This window comes from Hippopotamus amphibius, chromosome 6, assembly GCF_030028045.1.
Source record: "Hippopotamus amphibius kiboko isolate mHipAmp2 chromosome 6, mHipAmp2.hap2, whole genome shotgun sequence".
NCBI classification, from domain to species: domain Eukaryota; kingdom Metazoa; phylum Chordata; class Mammalia; order Artiodactyla; family Hippopotamidae; genus Hippopotamus; species Hippopotamus amphibius.
The window spans coordinates 139,985,747-140,003,401 of NC_080191.1; the positions used below are offsets into that span (position 1 = coordinate 139,985,747).

Below are 17,655 nucleotides of genomic sequence, written 5' to 3' on the forward strand. Positions count from 1 at the left end.
TGCTAAGCATGTTGCCTGTATTAACTTTTTCTACCATCTCAGTTATTCTCCATTGTGTAGTCTGTGTGATCATTTTTGCACTCAAATGACTTAAATACTTCCATTTCTTCTAATTGCTTTTTCTTGATCTTCACCAAAATTCCTAACATAGTCTGTCTGGAAGGCCTCTGTGGTTAGGCTGTTGCCTACTTTTCCCAGCTCATCCAATGCCAAACTCGCCTTTGCTCCCTTTAATGCTGCCATTCTGACTTTCTTTCTATTCCTAAAATGGTCCAGGTTTTCTTCCCCCTCAGAGCATTTTCAAGATCTGTCAAGGGAGTTCTTTCTGACCCCTTCTTTACCTCGTTATGCTACTCATCCTTCAGATCACAGCTGAAATGTTTCTTTTCCATCTTCCTGGGTCCAGTAAACTAAGCCATGATCCCTTTCCATATGGTCTCGTGGCCCCATGTAATCTCCCTTCAGAGTACCTACCAGCTTGCCATTGCGTATTATCTATATGATGTATATGTGCTTTATTTCTCTCTCTGGTACTAGATAGGAAGACTCCCTGAAAGCAGGGAGTGTCTGATTGACTTATTATTTTACCTGTAGTTATTCACGAGTATTTGTTAAGTGTAGAAAAAAATACCCCTTTTGATTCAGAGTTTACCTTTCTTGTTCCATCATACATTTTTTTCCTCCAGTGGTTCGGTATATGCTGGCCTTTTGGGCAGTTGCTTTTCTTCCTTTTTCCTTACCTTTTAATGAGATTTTTATGCAACATATTATTTAGATAGGGTTTAGAGACCATATAGCATGGGATTTTTTGTTTGTTTTAATTTGATAAATAATCTCATGCCATGAATTTGATGTACCATAAGGCAACCATTTCAGCATTCACGCCCCCTACAAAGGATCTCAGAGTCACCAAAGAGCAATATTATACTGATGGTATGATGTATTTACTGTCTATGAACCAGAATTCTGTGCCCCTTTGAAAGAAGTTGTATAGATTGGTATCATTGTTCCATGATATCATTGTCCCATGCTTTGGCAGAGGAACCGAAACCAACATGGGTGAGATGAATGATGAGAAACTAGCCCATAAACAGAGGATGGAGGTACGTGTGCATGTCTGTGGTACATGCTGCGAATGATATGGCTACTGTGAGGAGGTATTGCAGAAAATGGGATAAAGGCTCTGAGTACCACCTACCACTCCAGAATAGTTCTAGGCTAAACAAGCCAAAAGAGTAGATAACTGCTTATGTGGAGGGATCTAGAGTGCATAGAAAGGCATCCTGCTCCCAAGAATCATTAAAAAATACAGATAAAGCAGAATCTAAAACTTTACCATTTATGATTTATTTAGGAAGTTATACACTGATAATACCTTTGGGAGAGACAATGCATTATACACTTATCCTCCTGATGTACATTTGTCTATAACTTTCCCCATTTACAGGGGGAATTTGGTAAGAAAATTTTGGAGAGATGGGGAGAGGGGAGGGGGAAAAGGGAGAGGAGGGAGTGGGGAGGAAGAGAGGGGGGAGAGGGGGAGAGGATGTTGAAAGGTCCAGAAAGGCAAGTGGAGTGCCCCAAGAAAGGCTTTCTAAATTTGTCAAAGAACAGATTTTGCCTCAAGGCAGTTTTCTTCCTTTCTCCTCTCCACACCCAGGGTTTGTATTGCCTAAGAAATGCGGTCAGATTGCTTACAAAAATACAGTGAGGCTCTCCTAGTGTAGGGGCTCTTATTGGCCTAGACTTAAGCAGTTTGATGCCACAAATATACAGAGTTACACACCCAAATACAGAGTGGGGGAAGAAAACTAATTGGATGTCCGTAAGCAAAAATATAACCAAGGAAACATAAAAAAAGAAAAGAGAGGGATGCAGGGGATGAAGGAAGGAGGGAGAGAGGGAGGAAACACCTACTTTGGCAAAGAATCCCTTTGTGAGTGCTTTAAATAATTCTGTCATGTAGCTTAAGGTATTCCACCCCCTCATCATTGCTTTTGGGGACAAGAAGAAAGATCTAGGAGCAATTCAATCCAATTAGGAGGGGAAAGAGAAATTTTCTCTGGCAATTGCTATGCAAATGTGTGTGTCAGGCAACAAAAAGGTGACACCCAGCAGCACATTTGGTTGTTGACAACAGAATTCCTCTTCATTTTCCAGGTTCCAAAGCATTTAAAAAGAAACCTTAACCTAATAGAAAGATGTCCTGGGTAGTCCTGCCAAGGGCAGTGCCAGCTTTCATCATGCCCTGCAGAAGTGCAAGCTGGGCCAAGTAAAACCACCCCTGGGGCAGCTCTCCCCCCCCCCCCCCATTATATTCAATTGTCATATTCCTCTTTTCCCTAATAGGAATTGCTGGTGTGTGATACTTTTTTGAAATTCTTGGTATTGTGGGCTTATAAAACATTTCAATGGGTAATAGTGTCAGACAGCAGTAATTAATCTTGGTGGAGAAACCTGTTTTTGAATTGGAGCATCGCTCATTAAAATTTGTACGTAGGCTTCTACCTCTTACCTATAGTTAAAATAAAATCCTATTAGAAAGGACTTTGCGACTGAATTTTGAATGTTAGGAAACATGTACCCCAAGTGGCCCCACCAAACCTTTTCTTAGACGTGCATGGAAACGAGGTCTGGGAGCATGGGGAAGGGAAGCCGGAAGCACGGCTCTCAGGAGGTGAAAGATGGGGGGACCCTGGGAATCTTCCAATCTAGAGCAAAACCCTCACTTTACTGGGAACACAAAGCTCAGAGAGGTTAGGAGACTGATCCAGTCTTTCAGCTAATTATTAGCAGACAGGAATCCAAGGCCTTCTGTTTTAATTCCACTCAGCCCCAGGGCAACTTTATCATTTCACTTTTGACCTCCACCTGTAAAACTAGTCTCTCAGAAGCAAGCAAGAGAATTCTTAGGTATCCATGGATAAAGTGGAACAGTAAGCATAGCAGAGCCACTGTATTTCTGTGAACAAAAGAAATGGAGTGAGGTCAACCTAGGAAAGTCCTAGGGATGGAGTTCATAGACAAATAAGAGACACAGGTACAGACGTGAAAAATAGAGAAAGAGTGCTGCGAGATGTACAATGTCTTTCAGACTTCGGTTATTGAAAAATAGCTGCTAGAGGTGGGTATTGAAGGTAGTCATAAATTAAAATAAGAAAAGAACACTTTCAGTACACAATCAGTTTGATGGGATTTTTATGGAGTTATAATCTTTCTGATATTTTCAGTGTCAGTGTGAAACCAAAGGTGTAGTTACTTTAATATTCTTTTCCTCTCGTCTTTATATAAAATGTGGTGATGAAATCGCAGTGGCAGTGATGCTGTTACCTATTTGATGGAGATTACATGCATAAGTTATTTTCCCCAGCCTTGTTCCACTTGAGCCTTGCATGCACGTTTATAAAATGTATTTATAGAATACACTATATAGCTTTTTGGTTTATCAAAGGTTCATTTTCTATTCTACAGATATGGTCAGAATCTGGGCACGAAACTGTTTGATTCAGTCACCTCTTTCTGAGTCTCTTAGTTGTCCTGTGAAATTTTTGTTAGTGTAAAACTTTTGGCAACTGAGACTTCAAATCTTTAAGTTAAATAAATGTAGAAGGAAAGAAAATTTTACAGAATTCTGTAGCTGACAATCCTGTTGCAGTGGAATCAATCCTGGGATTTGAGCCCAGAATTTCTTCACAGCAGAGCCAGGATACATAAGCAGTTCAATTGAGCAGTGAGCAGAAATGGAAAATGCTAGTGGTGGGAGCTTGTTTTTACTGAGTGCAGGTGATTTCAGTCTGTGCTTTTTAGTCAGCATCTAAGGTTTAAACACTAGCCAAAAACAAAAAACAAAAAAAACCAAGAAACCAAAAAAAAAACAAACAAACCCAGTCTGTGTATACAATCTACTTTGATAGAATTATTGCACAGTTTACATTTGATAAAATTCAAATCTAGAGTAAACAGGAACAATTTGACAATTATAAAAAAAGATTATATCTATAAATCTCTATCATCTCATTTTTGGAGTCTTTTTAATATTAAGCCACAGCTTTTATACAGGATGGTCCATAGATTATAACTTCAGCATTTGAAATTAATTTGAAATTATTTTTCATCCTGAAAGAAATAGAGACTTCACTTACCATTACGAGTTTTTTACCCTTCTGTACCTATGCTAAAAGGAAATAAAAAATGGATCTTTAATATTTCTTAAAGTTTGCATAAATATTTTTTATTATACCATACATTTATTTATATTTTGGTTTTTTTTTAAATTGAGAGTGCAATACATCCATGTATGATTAATTTCAGCTCCAGTTAACATACTTCCTGAGAACAACTTAAACGGGCTTATTTTTTGTAGAGCAGTGATTCTCATACTCTGATGTGTCCATTAATCACTAGAATCTTGTCAATAACATGCTATTTCGGATTCGGTAGGTCTGGGGTGAGGCCTGAGCTTCTGCATTCCCAAGAAGCTTTCAAGTGATCTGCTGAAGCTGGTAGGCACATCCTTGTGATCTTAGATAACAAGATGTCAGGAGGTTCTGGCTTTGATATACTGGTTCCACAATGTAAGGATCAGAGTGTCTGTGATATTTTTTTGTCCTTTCCCAGTATGGTAATATGTGTGCTCCAGTTTCAGCCAGCAGTTAGGCATTGTGGCAAGAAGAGAGAAGAAAGGGAAAAGGCGGTGTCATGTAGTTTACCTATAGATGATTTTTTGTAGAAGCCAATTGCATGCTCCCCCTCATTTCAAGGGGGCTGGGAAACCAGGGAACATAATTGTCATGACTCACTGTCATGTATGTAGTCATGACCTAATTGTTATGACTAATGTACATTTGAAATCCATCACTCGGGGCTGGACACACTGCTGTCCTGAACAAAATCAGGGTTCTCTTGGCAGGAAGGAGCGATGGCAGGAAGACCACAATGCCACATGGTAAAGAAAAAAAAAAGGCTCAAATAGTATATGATATATACAAGGAAAACTCTTCTCCATCCTCAATGCTTGGTCTTTTTCTCTGGATGTAGCCGCTTACCATTTCCTGGTATGTACCTCTAAAAATTGTCGGTACGCCTAAAATAGATGTATTTATTTTAAAACTCAACAGATTTCAAAGTAACATTTAAAAAAGAATGAAAAGCCTAATTTTCCCCCTTAATAAACTTAGCTTTGATTTTTAAAAAAAAGAGTGTTTATTGTTATTTTCGGGAGCTCAACACAATCTTTGTTCAAAGGTACATCCTCTTACTCTTCCTGTGTTTTTATGTGTAGCCAGTGGCTTTCTGTCTTCCAGGAAGAAGTATTTTTAAGTTTTGGTTTTTCTCTCCACACAACTCCTGCCCCACTTGATAGCTTTTGTTTTGTGTCCTCATGAAATTGTAGCAGATGGAGACAATTGATGAGAGAGGGAAAGGATTGGGTGATTCTCGGCTGAGTGACTTTGCATTCTTTTAGTTTAGCAGATGATTGAGGATGACACTTTCTTGAAGTCCCACTGCTGCCCTGATGATTACTTTTCTGCCGTTCTCAACCTGGGCAGATGCCTCTGTCTTCCAGACAGTTGCTTGCAACACCTTTTTCTGGAATCTGGTGTTCACTTATACTTCCACATGCTTGCTACTGTGATCCTACCATCTCTCTAGTTCACTCTGTAGAACAGCACCCAAGATCAGGTCACACTGGCCCTCCTCCTTGTGGTTCCTCTTCCTCGTAGTTCATGCTGACCGTAGGAAACATCCACATTGCCCTTGCTTAAGAAACTTGGGAGTCAGGACAGACTATACTGACTTTATTCTGCAGCATTAGGTGACATTTATCAAGTAAGTGTGTGCTAGGGGTAAATATTCCATGACTCCAACTACAGACTCTTCAAGTGTTTCCAGACACCTCCTTTCCTCAGGCTTGAGGAGCAATGGAAAGTACTCCACGTTCCCCACCGAAGGAGCTGGTGGGGACCTCTGTGGCAAAAGTCTCTCTCAAGAGTCTGCAGCAAATTCAGTCTCCTAAGTCTCTGGCCACTTTTCACATCCTACCTGGTTGAGGGTGCAAGAGCCACAAAAGTAATATCTGACCATTTCCATTATAAGTGTTGCACATGGGAATCGAATGCTTTAGTATCTATGGTATTGCTGCCCCAATTTTTAGTATCCTTTTATATGATTCAAAAGGTTCGTCTCCTTAAGGTACTCTTCATTCCTCTGCATAGATCCATATTTCGGTTCGGCATAATTTCTTTCAGTCTGAAGGACTCCCTTTAAACACTAGTTGCACTGCAGATCTGCTGACGATGATTTCTTTCAGCATTTAGATGTTTGAAAAAGTAATTATTTCTCTTTCATTTTTGAAAAATAATTTGACTATAGAATTCTAGGATGATAGATTTTTTTCTTCCCCCCTTTACAGATACTGCTCCACTGTATTTTGGATTGCATTGTTTCAAGTGCAAAACATGCTATCATTCTTTGTTCTTCTCTACAAACTGTGTTTTTAAGATGTTCTCATTGCCACTTTTTAAGGAATTTAATTACATAACCCTTAGATAGTTTTCTTCATGTTTCTAGTACTAGGGGTTTGTTGAAATTTTTGGAGCAGTGGGTTTATAGTTTATATAAAATTAGGAAATTTTTTCCTATTATTTCAAGTATTTTTTTCTCTTTTTCTCTTCTCCTTTGGAGACTCCAATTGCACGTATACTCCAATTGCAACTCCAACTGAAGTTGTCTCACAGCTCACCGAGGCTCTATTCCTTTTTTTTATAACCCTTTTTTTCTTTTCCCAGTTTGTATTTCCTTTTGAATAGTATCTATTGCTATGTCTTTAGATTAAATAATCTTTTCTTCTGCACTGTTTAATCTTCTGCTAATCCCACCCCATGCGTTTTTCCTCTTAGATACTATAGTTTTCATTACCAGAGGCTTGATTTAGGTGTATGTCTCTACCTAACAAGATCAATTTTCCTTTTACCTTCTAGAACATATGTAACAGGTCAAATGGCTGTTTAATAACTGGTTGAATGTCCTTGTCTACGGATTCTATCATTTGTGTGATTTCTGGGTCTGTTTGTATCAATTAATTTTTCTCCTTGTTCTGGGCTGTATGTTCTAGCTTCTTTGCATGCCTAGTAGTTTTTGATTGGAGACCCTCAGGTATCAACCAAAATTGAAGTTTTCCTTATTAGGTGCTGGATGTTTTTATATTCCTCTAAATATTATTGGGCTTTGTTCTGGGACACCATTAAATTTCTTGATCCTGTTGGGCTTTTTCAGATTTGTTAGGTGGGACCTGATCTTTTCAGATTTGTTAGGTGTTTAGTGTAGCCTTGATTTTTCCCGACTAAGAAGGCACTCTGTAGCCCACTCTGAGTACTCTACCTGATATCTTGTGAACTAAAAGAATTTTTGTTACTCTGGCTGGTGGCAATACAAATTATTTTCAGCCCTGCGTAAACTCTGAGCATTATTTCCCCGAATCCTGGCCTCATTTCCAAACACTCCTGAGTTAAGCAATACTAAGACTGGCCCTGGTATGATTCCACCCTGCGTGGCTGTTCTTCGGGACAGTAGTCGTTTCTCTCTGTCTGCCTTCTCTCCCACCTGAGTGCGTGCCACCAACCCATGAAGGAGTCAATGGACATGAACATGAGCCCCCTGAGGCCCCAGAACTATCTTTTCAGTTGTGAACTAAAGGCTGACAAAGATTATCACTTTAAGGGGAATAATGGTGAAAATGAGCACCAGTTATCTTTAAGAACGGTCAGTTTAGGGGCTGGTGCAAAGGATGAATTGCACATTGTTGAAGCAGAGGCAATGAATTATGAAGGCAGTCCAATTAAAGTAACCCTGGCAACTTTAAAAATGTCTGTACAGCCAACAATTTCTCTTGGGGGCTTTGAAATAACATCACCTGTGGTCTTACAGTCGAAGTGTGGTTCAGGGCCTGTGCATATTAGTGGACAGCACTTAGTAGCTGTGGAGGAAGATGCAGAGTCAGAAGATGAGGAGGATGTGAAACTCGTAAGTATATCTGGAAAGCGTTCTGCCCCTGCAAGTGGTAGCTAGGTTCCACAGAAAAAAGTAAAACTTGCTGCTGATGAAGATGAAAATGATGGTGATGGTGATGAAGATGAAGATGACTTTGATGATGAGGAAGCTGAAGAAAAAGCTCCAGTAGAGAAATCTGTACGAGATACTCCAGCCAAAAATGCACAAAAATCAAACCAGAATGGAAAAGACTCAGAACCATCAACACCAAGATCAAAAGGTTAAGAATCCTTCAAAAAACAGGAGAAAACTCCCAAAACGCTGAAAGGACCTAGCTCTGTAGAAGACATTAAAGCAAAAATGCAAGCAAGTATAGAAAAAAGGTGGTTCCCTTCCCAAAGTGGAAGACAAGTTCGTCAATTATGTGAAGAATTGTTTCCGGATGACTGACCGGGAGGCTATTCAAGATCTCTGGCAGTGGAGGAAGTCTCTTTAAGAAAATAGTTTATACAGTTTGTTAAAATTTTCTGTCTTATTTCATTTCTGTAACAGTTGATACCTGGCTGTCCTTTTTATAATGCAGAGTGAGAACTTGCCCTACTGTGTCTGATAAATGTTGTCCAGGTTCCATTGCCAAGAATGTGGTGTCCAAAATGCCTGTTTAGTTTTTAAAGATGGAACTCCACCCTTTGCTTGGTTTTAAGTATGTATGGAATGTTATGATAGGACATAGTAGTAGTGGTGGTCAGACAAATGGAAATGGTGGGGAGACAAAAATATACATGTGAAATAAACTCAGTATTTTAATAAAGTAAAGAAAAAAAATACTAAGACTGGTTTGGGAGCCATGTAGATCTTTGGAGTTTATTATTTATGGAGCTCCTTCGCTTTGAGTTCTCAGCTCTTCAAAGCCACCTGGTCCCCCTGGACCCCCAGCTCTGTCTCCTCATGTAAGTGAGACAGTCAGGTTCTGTCTGGTCCCCCTCTAGATGCTTTAGCAAACTTTTTCAAGGAGGTAAGTGGGGGTGATCGTAGGGCTCACCTTGTTTGTTTCATTCCCTCAGGAATCACGGTTCTGCACTGCTTGATGTCCAATGTCTAAAAACTGTTCTTTTAACTATTTAGCCTAGCTTTTTCATTGTTTTAGTCATGAAGGTAAATATGGTTCCTTTTAATCCATCTTGGCCAGAGAGGAAGTCCATGTCATGGATTTTCAAAATGTAACAACTTAGCACATCAGCCAGGATCATCTGACATATGAAGTCTTATTTTATGTTGGCACTGTTGGCAAGGGTATTGTCTCTTCTCCAGGTTATGACCTTACATATTTTTATTTTTATTTCTTGCAAAAGATAAGATAGACACACACACCCCCTCCTAAAAAAAAATGTGCATCAGATGACACAAATAGGTTTTCAACCTCAATTTAGAATTTCCTATTTCACCCTTTGGGAATAATCCCATTCTACATTATTGGTGGCACCTGATGTTAAAGGTAAGTGCTCACTTTAAATTGAAAAACTAACCATATCTGCTTTGAAGATACAATGGAATTGACCCCGTTGATAAGTTCAGCTCAACAAGTTCAAAGGCCACCTGACAAAGAAAAGTTCCCTTTTGACTTAAGAAATCTCTTTCTCAGCCTGGGTTTTTCTGTACAAGAATTAAGTTTATCTCAAGAGCTTTAGTTCCAGGAAAAAGAAACAATCAATCTTGTCTTTGGTTAAAGTATATACCTAAAGTTCCCTCTTCATTTTCCTCTGCATGCTGCTTTCTTTTGTTATAATACAATAATCCTCTTTAAGTTAGCGCCTCTGGATAGTCAGGTGATTTTGATCATTACTGTTATAATTCACAACCACGTGAAAGGCCTTTTCATTTTAAGCTCTTTGGCGTGTGTGGGGAGGAGTTTGGATTCGACACAAAGGAAACTGCCATGAACCTTCAGAAAGTAGAGGCGTGAAAAAATGAGTCCGAGCATAAATCTCAGTAGCATTTATCTACCCTGGTGCACCTCTGTGGCTAATTAATCAAAAGCTATTAAATAAACAGCAACTAACAAAAACCTGAACTCTCTGGTCTGGCCACATGTTGTGGTTGAGATGGTTCTCTTAACTGCTTGCCTGTTGGTGAAATTTGTTGGTTGGTGGAAGCAAATCAGTGTGATGAAAGATTCAAAACTATGCTGTGAATTTGTGTGGTCTGTTGAAGTCCTACAGAAATGTGTCCTTCTAGACTCTTGCGATGTTTCACCATAGGTGGAGTGATGGATTACGATACTGGTTAATTACATTCTCCTTCCTGTCTGTTTATTCTTAGTCCCTGCTAGACTGAACACTTCTGTGCATGTTTCTGTTCATTGCCCTTGTCGTCTTAGTGCCCAATGTGGTGGTAGGTACTTGATAAATATTGATAAATAGTGGCCAAATGAAATAAATGAATACACTTTTATCATGTTGATTTTGATGTGAAACATGTAGTCCTAAAATTCATTTCTTTATACTTTTGGTATGTCTATCAATATGTTTCAGGGAAAGATGATGTTTTTATATAGGTGAAACTTTTACTTTTTTCTGGGCACTAAACTTTGTTTATAACTGTACTAAATTTCGTGGCTCTTTTACCCTAAAATTAAGGAATTAGTTTAAATAACCTGAAGTGGGACTACTTTGTTGGTAGTCCAAATTGTTTTATTCTCCAAATTTCAGTATTGCCCTGTATCTTTGCTTCACGGTATAGCCCTAGTCTGATAGTAATTAGATTAAAAGATCATCTTAAGACAGATTTTCTTAGAAGACCCTTTAGGTTGTCTTTTTCTTCTACATCAATAATTGCTATCCTCCTATGGTGACCCCTTTTCCTGAAAATAAAAGTAAAATGTCGTGTCTATACTATTGTTGAGCTACTGGGAATGTATTAGAAATGCCGCTTAAAAATCAGCGAAGGATTTTTGCCTAGTTAGGAGAGTTTTATCCACTTCAAAGAATTCAAGCTCAGGCAACAGTAGGAGTGATATTTGGATCTATAATAGCATCTTGTGGGGCTGTTTTTCTGAATCACCACAGTGTCTGAACAGATATTCTAATCCATATCAGTAAGAATCAGATTAGGACTGACAGCACCTGAACTTGTACTGGTGACTAATAAGGTGAAAAATATAGCTTTCCCTATGACTTTAATAGGAGCTGTTTCTGCTAGTTTTGAGCAGAAAGTTGAGAGGTTGGGGAATTTATCCAATTTGGAGAATAACACATTTGCAGCATGTAGCTGTGATGGCTTATCTGGCTGAGGAGGGTAATGCCATTGAAATAAGCTTTCATTACTGTGCAGAATGAATAAATCTCCAACCTATGCAAGTATTTCTAGGCGTAAGTTGTCATAAACAGAATAATAAAGCAAACAGAGGGATTCAATGGGGCTCTCGTCCAAACAGTGGATGCTGTAGATAGCTAGCTATGAGAATAAGAAAGGTTGGATCATGTATATTTTTTCTCATTAGGAAGAGCATGAACCCATCTTTTTCAGTGAAAAGTTTACTATAGAAAGCGTAGAAGCAGAGACCTAACAAATGAGCCAGAGTTAGCCAAGTAAAGGTAGGAAGGGACTGGGTATGGGAAAGCAAGTGAAGAGAAAGAGCTAACCACAGCAAAGGCCAGGGTCCAGAGACAGGTGATGTGGCGTGACAAGTAAGCTGAATTACGGGCTGCAACATCAAATTGCCATTTTTATAGTCTAAAAGTTGCAATATTGGCAATTTCATCTAGCTCAACCTATTAGGTGAGTAATTGTGTAGCAGAAATAATGAGGGCAAGTGGCAAGACTTGAGGAGAAGAGATTATTAGAAGGCACTGAATACAGAGCCATGTAAGCCACATGGGATGAATGTTTCACAGCTGTCTTCTGAATAACTCAAAGTCAAGTGGGAACACTTGGGAGCACTCCTATTAATATAGAAAAATAACATCTAAGGTGTTGTTAGAAGGAATGCTATATTTTCCTACCTTATTAATATTTAACTCATCTTTTCCTTATTCCACCATGCCCATTCTGCAGGAAGAAATTTGCCCAATGAGAAGATTATGCCAGCATTTTATCTCTGCTTACGTATGGGACACGAGTCCAGATAACATTATGTATGTGCACCTGTGCGTGTTAGGATAGAGAAGGCACGGTGGCATGATGATTCTTTATTTTTACTTTATACACCTTCACAGTGAAGCAGAGATGGTGACTTAGTTCTCTTGATCTGTAATCTATCTAGATTTTTTGTCCAGACCATGGGTCACCAGGCTATGCAAGCCTCGCCACTTACATTGTACCAACATTATTCTATTGATATAACTCAGTAAAATTGTTTTATCTACACACGTAGAATATACATATTCTTCTTATTACAGAAATACATGAATAAATGTTATGCTATTGGATAAAAATGACTTTTTTCTTCCTGTTCTCATTTCCTTTGGCTCATAATAATTTCCAGAAGACAGGCAAGATTTAAAAGATGAGAAAAATTGATCCTTAGTAAACGAAGGGATCTCCAGATAGCTTAGAGAAAATCAGCACCACTATTAAATGAGAATTTGAGGGGACTGAAATCCAAGAATCTAAGATATCAAGAAGAGAGTTGAAAGGATATTAACAACCAACCTTCAATGATATTTTAATAAATGTTGTTAATTCCATGCATTTAAAATCAGTTGGAGACTCTTTCTGATTTTTTTGGTTGGTTTTTTAGCTTTTCTGGTTCTAAATGAGAAATATCTTTGTTTTCTTTATTACTCCCATAAATGTTGATTTTTTTTTTTTTTGGCAATTTTCTGAGTACATCAAACTAAACTGAGAGGCATTTAAAATGTATTATTCTTTGAAAATTTTGTCTGATGGTTATGCATCACTTCAGTATGTAGCAGCATCTTGTGACACATGTCAACCCTATATGACAAGCAGCATGAAAAATAGATTTGAAGTCTGGAAGAAATAAATGCAGAAATCAAATACTTCTGGTGGCTGCAGTGAACTGTGTACTCCTCCACGCTTGACGATTTCATGTTTTATGCAGAAGAAAAACACTTGGTGAACACATTGGGGAGTCTAGACTCAAAGTCATTTGCAATCAATGAAACAAAAGAAATATAAGCATGTGAGAAATACAATCACTTATTTCCCAGGGATTTTGGGAGCTGTGTGTGTCAGTATCCCGTAAAGGAGGAAACCCCATTATTTTTTTCCTTAGGAATTTTATAGGCTTATATAGCTCATGAATACATCCATTCTGGTAAATCCACTGTAAAAAATATCATGAAAGAAGAATTATAGACCAGGTTGGCCCTTGGTAGCAGTGGAAATAAGAGAACTTTAAATTTTCTTTATCCTAGGCCCTTAATCTGTCCTCCAGCTATCATGCCATTCTTGGCTTTTATTCTTGCATACAGGTGATGGTGGATTCTTCCTGAAGCACTGACTGAAAAGGAAGGCATCTGCTCCCTGTTAGAAACATGGGGTATGGTCCCCTTAAGGGTGTCTGCTTTAGTGGATTCCTGAAGATAGGGATGTCTTCATAACTCCAAGGATCAAAGAAGAGTGTCATGGAGTAGAGTTCAGATTAAACTGAATTTCATTTCCAGCTTTACCACTGTAAAATTGCTTGTCATTGGTCAATAGTGTTTATCCTCTTTGAGACTCAGCTTCTCCATCAGTAAAGTTTGGATGAGCTTCCTTTCATGGTTAATATGAGGATTAAAAGATCACTTATAAAAACTTCTGGTATGGTGCCCAACATATAGTCAGCACACAGAATGTGACTTTCCTTCCCATTCTTTCATTTTAGGTGAGATATATGTGACAATATTATTCATTGGACACAAGATGAAACTCCACCTAGTATCTATTCAAATTAGACCATGTTGTCCAATGGTTTCCTAATAGCAGCAGCATGTCAGCACAGTACCTAGAAAGTAGCAGGCCCTCCATAAGTGCTTACATACTGAATGGTGTGTAGGTGAACATGTGCAAATGTAATGTCATGATAAAGCTATAGTCACATGATTTCTGATTTGAGCTCTTCAACCTCAGAGTTTTAATATTTGCCAAAGTGAGAAATGCTATTCCCTTGTGCAAAGAACCTACAAATGCACTAGCACTATTTTAACATGAGAAGAAATGGGACACTTACATCTGTTACCAATTCACTTTTTTTCATGTTATCAAGAAGAAAAGATGAAATCAATGATAGATTACAATGAACATCGTAGAACCAACTGAAATAGAATACAGTTAAAATGAGGATAAAAATATGCACAATATCCAATTCTTGAGAATTGGATAGTTAGGGTTAAGAAAAAGACGATGAAACACTGACTTTAAGATATAATTTAAAACTCTTTTCTGTCACATACTGACTGGAATGATTGATGATGCTACCACCATTGACAATGCAAGTTTGAGAAGATGTGAATCACTTTCAATGCAGTACGTTCAAACTCAGAGCATCTGCACATGAACTTGTGTTGCTGTTTCTTAATTTTATACATTAAAAACTCAGTTCTAGGAATATAAATTATTTGCAGCAGCGTTGAATTTCAACTTACATTCTGTTAGCAGAGGCATGATAAGTGCTTTGTTACATGGTTATATTGATGGTCTGAAATCCTTAAACTACGGAGGAGAGCACATACCAGCTTTTTTCAGCATGTCTTAAAAAACAGTAGCGTGCTAAAAATCAATCTATGGTGCTTCTTCAAAATGGTCGTTCATTCACAGAAAACAAACATGAAGCTAGGGACTCTTGATAATGTAACTTTGTTCCCATCATCATCAGTAATAATGGGTTAACATGAATATATTCTTGACAATTTCTGTCTTGCTCTCACATGCATTTCAGCCTATACTAACCCTCAGGGAAGGAGGGATAGTCATTGTTTTGCTTTAATCTTCACCCCACTTTCCCAATGTGCTCTGTCCAGGAGTACAGACTAGTCTGGGAAGATAAACATGGAAGCAAAGGCAAACCTGCATTTCCATTTCCTACGTGAGCAAACAGAGCTACAAAAGTCTGGCCTATGTACGTTCCCTAAGAAGCTGAGAACAGTCTCAGAGGGGAGTGGCTATATTGCATTCTTTTTTTGTACTTGCTGCCTGACAAATTTCCTGTGATATTAAACTGTTTGCTGAATAAATGAATGAAAACCATTTAGAACCAACATGACAATTCAGAATCGCCCTCTTTGTTCTTGCTTTGGCTCCTTGGACCCTTGCAAATCAGCATCTTCATCAGTCTTTGTTGGAGCCTACCTTCTCTTCATCTTTGTTTTTTAAAATTGAAGTATAGTTAATTAACAACATTATATTAGTTTCAGATGTACAGCATAGTGATTCAGTATTTTTTTAACTGAAGTTAGTTGATTTACAATGTTGTGTTAGATTCAGTTGTACAGCAAAGTGATTCAGTTTTATATATATATATATATTTATATACATATATATATACACATACTCTTTTTCAGATTCTTTTTCCTTATGGGTTATTACAAAATATTGAATATAATTCCCTGTGCTATACAGTAGGTCCCTGTTGTTTATTTTATTTATAGTAGTGTGTATATATTAATCTCAAACCCCTAATTGATCCCCCCCATTTCTTTGGTAACCATAAGTTTGTTTTCTGTCTGTGGATCCATTTCTGTTTGGTAAATAAATTAGTTTCTATCACTATTTTTTTTTTTTTTTAAGATTCCACATATAAGCAGTATCATATGATATTTGTCTTTCTCTGCCTGGCTTACTTCACTTAGTATGGTAATCTCTAGATCCATCCATGTTGCTGCAAATGACATTTCATTCTTTTTTATGGCTGAGTAGTATTCCATGATGTGTGTGTGTGTGTGTCTCTCTCACATCTTCTTTATCTATTCATCTGTTGATGGACATTTAGTTTGCTTCCATATCTTGGCTATTGTAAATAGTGCTGCAGTGAACATTGGGGTGCATGTATCTTTTAGAATTATGATTTTCTTCAGATATATGCCCAGGATTAGGATTGCTGGGTCATACAGTAGCTCTAATTTTAGTTTTTTAAGGAACCTCCATGCTGTTCTCCATAGTGGCTGTACCAATTTACATTCCCACCAACAGAGTCGGAGGGTTCCCTTTTCTCCACATCCTCTCCAACATTTGTTATTTGTAGACTTTTTGATGATAGTCATTCTGATAGGTGTGAGGTGATATCTTGCTTTGATTTTCATTTCTATAATAATTAATGAAGCTGAACGTGTTTTCATGTGCTTTTTAGTTCCCTTCATCTCCTGAGACCTAGGATCACACAAAAATTAGAGCAGGAGGTCTACACACCTTTGGCATGTTAATGACAACTTCCAGGACTTCTATTTAATCTAAAGACTTATATCTAAGGAAATTAGAATTTGATTTTAAGCGTTCCCAAGTATAGTTAATCCTCATTATTAGCCAATTCTGTATTTGTGCGTTCACCTACTTGCTAAAATTTATTTGCAACCCCAAAGGTAATACTCTCAGCACTTTGAAGGCCATTCACAGACATGCATGAAGTGGTAAACATTTTAGCTGTCTCCAGGCTATCATTCCCAGCTGAGGTCGATCAAGTCTATGCTCTGCCTTCTTTTTTTAGCTCTCAGATGGAAAGATGTCCCTTTTGAGGTTTGTTTAGTTTTGTGTCACGTGTTTCACACCTTTGTGCTTTTAGTTGGTGTTTTTGCTGTTTAATATGGTCAACAAGCACAGTGCTGTCTACTATTCCTAACTGCAAGAAAGTTGTGATGTGCCTTGTGGAGAAAAACACGTGTTAGAAAAGCTTCACTCAGGCATTACAGTGCTGTTATGCATGAGTTCAAAGTCGATGAATCATCAGTATATATTAAATCAAATATTTTTAAACAGAAACACACATTAAAAAGGTTAATATTCATTGGTTGATGGAAATGTGACCAGAGACTCAAAGGAATCTAAGCCTGTGTTTTCTGTAGGAGCATTGGTACAGTATTTGCTCATTTAGTGTTTGTGGCAACTTTATAGAACATATCTACCTTGAATAATGACTATCAATTATAAACAGCACTACTACCTCGGTTTTACGTAAGGGGAGGAACAGTCAAATCAGGTAAAGTGTGGCTGGCAAGACATCATATCACCGGAAGTAGCACAACTGGGACTTCCAAAATACTGCCCTTTTAACTAAATGGATACCTAGATGTGTGAGTGTGTGTGTGTGTGGGTTCACAGGGATGTAGCATTTTTTAAAAGTATTTTTTAAAGGTGAAGAACAAGAGATACCAAATCTCATAAAAATGAATGGGTACCTTAATAAGTTAATATTGTTTTGATAAACATGAGTCAATATTTGTTGAAGCTTTTATGCTGTTTTGAAAATGAATGTTAATTGCTGTTTGGCACTAAGGTGTTTCTTAGAAGCCAGATATCCCTTGGATGAGCTAGGGAATTAAGTCCTGGAAATACTGTCACTCTGGCATTTTCCATGGCTTTTCCCATGAGATTCTTTTCGAAATAAGAAATGCACTGCAAATGCACCCAACTTGGTTTTTTTGGTTTTTTTTTTTTTTTTTTTAAATCTATAATTCTGTTAGTGAAATTTGTCTCCGTAGATTCATTTTCTTTCACACAGAGGATGATGGA

At 37.9% G+C, this 17,655-nt stretch overlaps 1 pseudogene; it reads left to right on the forward strand.

Annotated features, from left to right (window-relative positions):
• Positions 1–7,623: 7,623 nt before the first annotated feature.
• Positions 7,624–8,602, forward strand: LOC130855511 (nucleophosmin-like; annotated as a pseudogene).
• Positions 8,603–17,655: the final 9,053 nt, after the last annotated feature.